The sequence below is a fragment of the Sarcophilus harrisii genome, chromosome 4 (genome assembly GCF_902635505.1).
Source record: "Sarcophilus harrisii chromosome 4, mSarHar1.11, whole genome shotgun sequence".
Taxonomy (NCBI): Eukaryota; Metazoa; Chordata; class Mammalia; order Dasyuromorphia; family Dasyuridae; genus Sarcophilus; species Sarcophilus harrisii.
The window spans coordinates 362,611,135-362,619,725 of NC_045429.1; the positions used below are offsets into that span (position 1 = coordinate 362,611,135).

The 8,591-nt window shown below is 38.0% G+C and overlaps 1 long non-coding RNA gene across 1 annotated transcript; it reads left to right on the forward strand.

Annotated features, from left to right (window-relative positions):
• The first annotated feature begins 692 nt into the window (after positions 1–692).
• LOC116423358 lies at positions 693–6,791 on the forward strand. The gene is made up of 2 exons (XR_004233944.1): positions 693–2,856; positions 5,371–6,791. It is a non-coding gene; the product is annotated as an uncharacterized LOC116423358 (long non-coding RNA).
• The last annotated feature ends 1,800 nt before the right edge of the window (positions 6,792–8,591 follow it).

The following is an 8,591-nucleotide window of genomic DNA, read 5'->3' on the forward strand; positions in this document are numbered from 1 at the left end:
GAATGACATTGGCTCATTTCATCACTAATTTTGGGCTCACAGAAATAGCTTTGTATAGTGAATAGAAAGCTCATCTTTCAGTCAGGAAGACTACTATGTAAGCCCTGCCCCTGACATGCACCAATTGTGTGTCCCTGGGGATGTGCAGCAACAAAAAAAGTTTTCGTATTTTAGAGTTATCAGGGCCCAGTGAAATCACAGATCTGTTCACTATCCCTCACAGAAATAGAATGACCTTGGCTGCATTCTGAGAAATGCTTCTCTTACGAGATGATACAGGAAACAAAAACAGCCAAGGTTTGTTCATTGTTTGAATTCCTGATTTAAATTTTAACTCTCTAATCCAGCCTCTAAAGTCTAGGATCTAAAGCATAGTATAGACTCAGTGAATAGATTAATATTCACTTAGGGATCTTTTGTGCAAGTACTTCAGATATAGCATCGTTTGCATCTTCTTGCATCTCTAAATGGGCCAGCAGGCAATTGCCCAAGGCAAAAATAGGTCCTAGTGCTCCTTCCAACAGAATTACTTCCTACCATACCAAGGATGATATGAGAGACTTTGGATTAAGTCATTTAATCTTTGTGCATAAGTCTCCTCATTGAAAAAATGGGGTGGTGAGAGGAGTTGGGGCGTGTGTGTGTGTGTGTGTGTGTGTGTGTGTGTGTGAGAGAGAGAGAGAGAGAGAGAGGGGGGGGGGGGGGTAGGTGATGGCTTCTAACATCCCTTGTAATTGAAAATCTGATTCAGTAATTCTGTGTCTCATATCTTAACCTGGAGATTGTAAACTCTGAAGTCAGGAGCTATTTTATTGTTATCGTTGCTAATTGCTATTGTCTAACACAATGCTTTACATACTTTAAATGTTTGTTGAATTGAACTGAAACCAAGCTGTTTTAACTGGACACAAAAGAAACCAGGTTGAGTTTGAGGATAAATTGAGGATAAAATACTGCTCTGCTATAAAAATAATGAAAAGATAGTTTCAGAGAAATGTAGGAAGACCTGTATGAACTGATGCAAAGTTAAGAGAGCAAAACCAGGAACACAATTTATACTGTAACAGTAACATTGTTAAAACACACACACACACACACACACACACATACACACACGCCCCAACTCCTCTCACCACCCCATTTTTTCAATGAGGAGACTTATGCACAAAGATTAAATGACTTAATCCAAAGTCTCTCAGCTACTATGTCTGAAACAAAATTTGAACCCAGATCTTCCTGATATCAAGCAGTATTCTATCCACTTTGTATAAATTCATATTTATACATAAATGCAAAGTAATTTTAAGAGGGAGACGACCTTAACAATTCAGGAAAAATAATATGTGTAGGAGTTGGGACCTAAACTATCCTTTGAAAGACACTAAGGATATTAAAGTAGAAGTGGGGAAAAGCTGCATTTTAGACATGAGAGATTGCCTTGCAGAGGTACAAGATGGTAGTTTCACAAAAAAGGAACAGATAGCAAGACAATTTGGAAGTAGAGAGTATGAAGGGGGGTGACATGGACCAGAGCTAGATAGGTAATTTGGGATCCTGATTGTAGACAGTTTTAAGTACCAGGCTTAGGATTTTATATTTATCCTAGAGGCAATAGGGATCATCAAAGAGTTTGTGTTTTAGAAATATAATTTCACAACAGGTATACCAATAGATATCCATGTGAGAAGTAATGAAGGATTGAACCAGGAGAGGCTGTAGTACTGGAGATAAGGAAAAAGATCAGAGAGATATTATGAAGGTCATATCAACAAGACTTGACAATTGATAAAATGTAGAAGGAAAGGGAAAAATCACAAATAAATACAAAGTTATGAACTTGAGTGACTGACACACTGGTGGTCCCTTTAACAGAAATAGGGAAGTATGACAGAGAAGCCGATTTGGGATGGAAATTTAGCTTCCATTTTGAACATATTGAATTTGAGATTCCTATAGGATGTGCAAGTGAAACTGTCTATAGTTGGTAAAGCTAACCTATAGTACTGGAGAGATGAGGGCTGGATACATACAATTGGAAATCATCTGCATAAAGATAATTAAGGCATGTGACCTGATCACCAAGGAGAAAGGAGAAAGTAAGAAGAGATAATGACCAAGGATGGAAAGTGGAGGCAACCCATCTATTAATTGTGGGTGATGATCCAGCAAAGAAAATTAAAGAGTGAGATGTGAGGAGAGGCAAGTGAGAGTAGTATTACAGCCCCAAGAACCACATTCTACAAACCCTATACCTAGTAATATCACAAGTAAGTCAATACTGCAGGAAGCTTAAAGAATAAAGTTTATATATACAAAAATATCTATAGCAATTCTATTTGTAGTAGCAAAGCTAAAAATAAGAGTGTCTATTAATTGGGAAATGGTTGAACAAAAATTGTAATATACAGATGTAATAAAATACTGCTCTGCTATAAAAATGATGAAAGAGATAGTTTCAGAGAAATGTAGGAAGACCTGTATGAACTGATGCAAAGTTAAGAGAGCAAAACCAGGAACACAATTTATACTGTAACAATAACATTGTTAAAAAACACACACACACGCAATTTTGAAAGACTTTAAAACTCTGATCATTGTAGTGATCAACTATGTTACATATGTCCAGACATAAAAAGGTTATAGATTAATATACAGAATGAGAAACATTTTTTATGTGACCAATATGGGAATTTGTTTTGCTTGATTATGTATATATGTTACAAGGGATTTATTTTACTTTTTTAGGGGAGAAATAGGAGAGAATTTTTTTTTAATTTTTAAAAGAGAGAGAAGTCAAGAGAGAAGAGAATATGCAGGAGAGGCGAAGCGATCAACAATGTCAAATGTTATAGAGAGGTAAGGTAAGAGGGCTGAGAAAATTTTATAAGGACTTTTGAATTAAGAGACTATAAGTAACTTAGTAGAAAGTTTCTGTCAAGTGGTATGATTGGCAGCTGTAGTTCAAAGGACTGAGTTTACATGCACAATAGATATTGCTTGCTTTTTCAATGAATGGGAGAGGGACTTGAGGAGGGATAGAGTTTGGGATTCATAAATTTTAAATGAATGTTAAATTTTAAAGAATTAAAAATTAACTTTTTTAAAAAATCAAGGTCTTCAAAGAGAGTGAGAAATGAGGAAATGAAGATCAAAAATATAAATGACATTTTCTAGAAGCTGGCTGTGAAATGAAAAAGCAACATGAGATGATAGTCTAAGGATCAGATAAAGGTGATAGACTGGGATGGATATTTTGGGTTTAACATGCTAGCCAGTAATATTCTTCCCTTTCCCAAGCTTCCCTACAGGTTCATTATCATGATGTATAGGACCTAGACCAGAATGCTGAACATAATGTGTAGTAGCCTGATAGAGTACTGGACTTGGTGTCAAGAGACCTGGGTTCAAATACTGGTTCCACCAATTCCATCAGATTCTGGCCATGTAATCCTGAGCTCCTGAGCAAGTTACTTAATCTTCCTCTGCCACAGTTTCCTCATCTGTTTAAAAAAAAAACAAAAGTAATTATAATACCTGTATTACCTCCCTCACCAAGTTGTAAAGATCCTGGTGAAATAGAAAGTCAGCTGGGTGGATGTGAATATTGATGGCGGGTGCTTTTATAAATATATGCTGAGTTGACAGAAACGTGGGGAGCTGACATGACCACAGCCATACTGACTCCAAACTGCTTCTCCACTATCCCTTCAATGATTACCCTATCATTTCTTCAGAGTGGGACATTGTGCAACCGTCAGTATGGTAATTCACACCAGCTATATGAGTCTTAAAAGTGCAACACAATAAATTTTAAAACTCAAATAATAATCCCTTACATTTTCGGCATTCCTAGTATCCCTGTTTTAAGGACAAAATCAAGACTATAAATATTCAAAGATGAAGTGATTTGCTCAAGTTGACACAGTCAGTATTGCATCTGCTCTTTGAAATTCAGTTCCTAGATAATTGGGGTTGGGAGGAGGAGTTATAACTAAAATAAAGTGAAAAAACCTTTCATGACAAATGTAAAATTAATCTCGCTATAGTTTTTCAGAAGTATGATTTTGTCTTAGAACTTCATCATATTTTCCTTAGGCCAGGCTTCCTGTCACTATCAGATTGCGTGACTTGATTTTTCTGATCACCCAGAAGTCATGTTTTGGTTTAGATGGCTTAAACTGAATTGAAAGTGCACCTCTTTGGACAACATTAATAGGTTCTTGTCTCAAGCTTCCAATACAGTCAATAATAGATTTAGCTATTGATTCTGAAATGAGTTATGTAAGCATTTCTCCTACCTATTAAACATATTCTGCTTCTTATATATTCAAAACATTTTCCAGGCATAATTTACCAAAGCAAGTAAGCTTTCAGGAAATGCTGCCCAGTGTACTTCCATGTTTGAATTTGCTGATTTGTTTGCAAAGCCAGATGATTTGAGTCTTCTTGTGCCAGGAACATGAATTATAATCAGCCATTCATTCGAACACCTCTTTTCCTTACTGTGCTCTGACTCCACACTTGTTAGTGCCACCTCTAAATTTTCATTATATGGCTTGTAAAATCATAGATAAAGAGATGGGCACTTTAGAGGTTATCTGGTTCAAATCTCCACCCAGCCCACCCACAGATGAAAAACCTCAGACACTGAGTGGTTCCATGACTTGGATAATACCACAAAGTAAGGTGAAAAGCCACAATTGGAACCTAGGTCATCTGGCTCCAAATCTGTCATTCTTTCCAACATTGCCTCTAAGTGATCTCTTGTGGTGAATAGAAAAACAAAATCTCAGAGTTGGAAGAAACCTTTGAGGTCACCTAGTCCGACCTGTACCTGAGAAATTAGTTCCTTGTACAACCTTCTAGACAGATACACATCCAGATTTGATTTAAAAGTTGCCAGTGGCAGGAAACTTTCTACTTTCTGAGATAGTTCACTCTACCTTTAGATAGCTTTCTTTGCTAGGATATTCTTTCTTATTTTGAAGTGAAATCTGCCTCCCTATAACTTCTACTCACTGGGGCTAGTTCCACATCGGGCCAAGCAAAATAAATCTAATTTATCTTCTACATGGCAAGTCTTCAAATATATAAAAGTAATAAGCATATTCTCCCAGGTTTTCCCTCCTCCAGGCTAAACATCTTTAGTTCTATTTGCCCTACTTTATTCTCAGTCTTTTATAAATAAAAATCCTGCCCATCTCCTTAGTCAGTATTTATTGAGCCTCTCCTGTGGACAAAACCCCATGCTGGGCAGTGGGGCCTTTCGCATGCAGATGAAACTACTGCCTGTCATCAGTTGGGCTTGCACTTTGAACTCGTTTTGGTTTTGTTTTCAAAAGAATGATGGATCTGATTTCTCTTCCACAGATAAATCTTTGTGAGTCAGGTGGTACAGGCTGTGGTCATGGAGTGAAGTGAAGCTAAACAATCCACAAAAGAATTAAGCCTACCATCTCTGCCTCTTTAGGCCCATCCTTAGCCTACTGAGCATCGGGTCACGGATGATCAACTTTATTATGTTCCTACCTCTGAAGACTTAGTGAAGCTAATGGACAACAGGAGACAAACACAGGAATGAACTAATACAGCTATAAAAAATTATGTACAGAAGAGTCATATGCAAGCAACAAGTATGTAATAGTTGTATACATGTGCTAAATACTATGCGGCCTCAAGAAGCTTACATTCTAATAAAGACAACACATAAGCTGAAAAACATACCATCCCAACTCCTACCATTTCAAGACCTGGTTATCTAGAATAGCAGAGGTTCAAGACTATATAGATCTCCCCTAATTTTAAAAAGTAATGCTTCTCTTCTAAAATAGACATCTTGGTTCATCAGAATCTATCCACTCAGTGGTTTTCCTTCCTTCCTGCTGGATTTTTATGCCCAGGGAGATTATTCTTGATATGTTTTTCTTGTTCCATTTGACTTCCAAAAAGGCCTAACCTTCTCCAGAACCCTCTTCCCAAGGTACATTCAGTAAGGTGGTTTCCCTATGTATGTGTGAACTCTATACCCTCTTCACTCTCCATATAGCTTCACACCTCTCTTTTTTTTAATTAGGTTAATAAATTTGTTCCCTGAAGTTTCGACATATTTAGGTTCAATATGAGGAGAAAACTTCCTTAAAAATAAAGCTATACTAAAGTGCCTGATAGGTAGTGGATTCCCCTTCTTACAGGCCTTCAAGTGAAGACTGGATGACTGCTTTTTAGCAATTCTTGCTCAGGCATAGTCTGTCCTCTGAAGTACCTTCAGAACCTAAGATTCTATGTGATTCTTTGCAGGCAGGAAAAGATGAAATAAAGTTAAAAGGAGTTTTACCTGGATGGATCAGAGATTTCATACCAGAATTTAGCCAGAAATCAGTAAAGGAAAACGGGAGTTTTTAGTTGGAGGAGTTGGAGTCATGCAAAAGGATTAGAACTTTATGTGATGGACAGCCCAGAGTCACCACAGGGAAAAAAACTTAGAGCCCTGCTTCACCAAGTCCAGGTTCTTCTGGCTCTATTTTGACAAGATGTCTTAGCATCAGCCTTTTCCTTTTATAATTTAACACTGCAAGAGAGAGAGAAGAGCTTTAAGTAAAGCAAGGGTTCTCCCTCTGGATTTGCCACCAGTGGTTTTGAGTGCTTCTCAAATGAAAGCTGAAGGCCAAGGGCATGCCTGCTATCCCCTAGTGCAGGAAGTTAATGGTTTCTTTAATGCTCTGCAAAAGAAAGAGCAGGGGTTGTTAAGTCAAAGTGTTCGCCCTCTGGGCTTACAAGTTATGATTTTTTAATGCTTTTCAAAAAAGGAGAGAATCTTAAGTGGGCACTATCCCTGCTCATTGGAAAGGTGTGCTTTTTAAAAGGTGATTAGTCCAGGTTCTTGCACATTAACTGCGGTGACTTACACAGTGACTTCACATTTTAAAATTCTGGCCTAGAATGTTTCTTTAATCTGGCAAAGCAAGTATAAATATCCATCTCAAAGGAAAGCTGACTCTTGGGTGCAGGACTCATTCAAGGTTTCTATCCTATACCTTGAACTCAGGGCTCCCGAGGGCAAGCCAAGATCTAGATCTTGGGAAAGAATTTAGACCCCTTTCAGTAAAAAGTGGAACACTTCCATTCCTACCATCGTTTGGCTAGGAAGACAACTGACTAATGGTGCAGATTTAGCCAACAGATTAACAAGGGACCTAACCATCATGATTCAGAGTTTAATGAATACTTTCAAAAAAATCTATAGTGTCAGCAGCATGAAAGCTCCTGCCACTGCAGGGGGAAGGAGAAAGGAGAGAATTTGCAATTTAAAAACATGAATATTAACTATTTTTATATATATTTGGAAAAAAATAAAATATAAAATGTATTTTTAAAAACCACCACATTATAGACTACCCCTACATCTTGATGGATGGTTTTTGTGATTTGCTCCAACAAATAATATTAATTTCAATGTGGTCAGTTTTCTGGTAATGAGCTTTACAAAATGGCTTCTTGTAAAATCCTCATTCTACCTGATCATCTGCAGCTTTTGCCTATCATCTATCGCTGCTCTAACATTCTCTTCTCTCTTTTCCTCATATCTCTATGACTTTTTTTTTTCAAATTCCTTTGTTCGATCTTTGTCCTAGCCTGGACCCGACTCAGGCCAGTCCTTTGGTAGTTGAGATTCAATATTGGAATAAAATGAAATGCTCATAAATCATTTAATGATTAACAAAAGGAGACTTACTTAGCTGTAGCAGGAAGAAGACATTCAGGAAGCATTGAGAACACTTTGAATTAATTTATCTGAGAAAAGTTTCTTTGCCTACGCTACCTATCATGACTCACCAGGCAAACATCTAAGCTCCCCCCTTGTACCGCCACCAAGGTCCTCATAGCTGCTTTGTTCTCTGATGAAGAAGGGATATTAACAGTCTGAGCAAGCCCTTAGTCCCCTGAGCCAACCAAGTCTCTAGAATGTTAAGTCTTTTTTAAGAAAAATTAGCCTAAACTGAGGGGAGGCATCAAGATATTGCTGCTGGGGCAGCTAGGAGGTGCAATGGACAGAGCACCAGCCCTGGGGAACCTGAGTCAAATCTGGTCTCAGACATTTAACACTTCCTAGCTGTGTAACCCTAGGCAAGTCACAACCCCAATTGCCTCAGGAAAAAAAAAAAAAAGATATTGCTCCTACACGATTATCATCTTGCCCACCAAGCATGAATATCCCCCAAAGCTCTATCTTAAATTGCATTCTCATTTCTCTTCCTCCTCTCCTTCTCTCCCCTCTCTTCCTTCTCTCCTCTCTCCTCTCCCGTCCCTCTCCCTCTCTCCTGTCCCTTCTCCCCTCTCCCTTTCTCTCTCTGTCTCTCTCTCTCTTTCTGTCTTTCTTTCTCTGTGTGTGTGTGTCTCTCTCTCTGTCTCTGTCTCTCTCTCTGTCTCTGTCTGTCTGTCTGTCTCTCTCTCTCTCTCTGCCTGTCTGATTGTCTCTGTCTCTTTCTCTCTCTTATACACACACACACACACAAAACCTCTTATACAGATACACATATACGCATATATGTATACACATATATGCATATATGTATACACATGTGCATATATAT